Source organism: Pygoscelis adeliae, unplaced genomic scaffold (genome assembly GCF_000699105.1).
Source record: "Pygoscelis adeliae isolate BGI_AS28 unplaced genomic scaffold, ASM69910v1 Scaffold482, whole genome shotgun sequence".
Classification (NCBI taxonomy): domain Eukaryota; kingdom Metazoa; phylum Chordata; class Aves; order Sphenisciformes; family Spheniscidae; genus Pygoscelis; species Pygoscelis adeliae.
The window spans coordinates 32,257-32,739 of NW_008824192.1; the positions used below are offsets into that span (position 1 = coordinate 32,257).

The window sequence follows — 483 nt, forward strand, 5'->3', positions numbered from 1 at the left end:
CCTGGGGGACAGGGTGACCCCAGGCAAGGGGACAGGCAGGTAAGGTTGGGGGAGCGGGTCTGGGGACCCTGTGTGTCGGGACCATGGTGGGTACCGCGTGCGTGGCAGTGACGGTGCTCTGCGGTGGGGACAGAGGAGGGGGACCCGTTAAATAGGACGAGCTGGCAGCAGTGACCTGGAGATCCTGCTGTAGGTCGCTCTGAAGGGCGGCAGGAGGAAATTCGGAGCATTGAACTCTTTTTGGGGCAGGGGGTCTGTTGGTGACGTGGGTGGGAGCACGTCTGGGCTTGGGGAAGAGGCTGCCAGAGGAGCCCCCCCCGCCGAGTTCTCCTGAGTCACCTCTTTACCCTTTCATCCTTGAAGGCCTTCTCGCAGGAGCTCCTGACATCTCCCGGTGCCGCTGCCCGCGGTGCTTGCGTAACCCTTATGGGGGGTACGGGTGGTGCTGCGGGTGGGCGAGCACCGGCCGTGCCACCGTGGCAG

At 65.0% G+C, this 483-nt stretch overlaps 1 protein-coding gene across 1 annotated transcript in view; it reads left to right on the forward strand.

The window, feature by feature from the left end:
- The window catches only part of CSF1 (colony stimulating factor 1 (macrophage)), a gene marked incomplete at its 5' end in the record, with an annotated part of 12,405 nt that overhangs the window by 11,595 nt on the left and 327 nt on the right, over positions 1-483 (forward strand). The gene's annotated exons all lie outside the window — the stretch shown is intronic.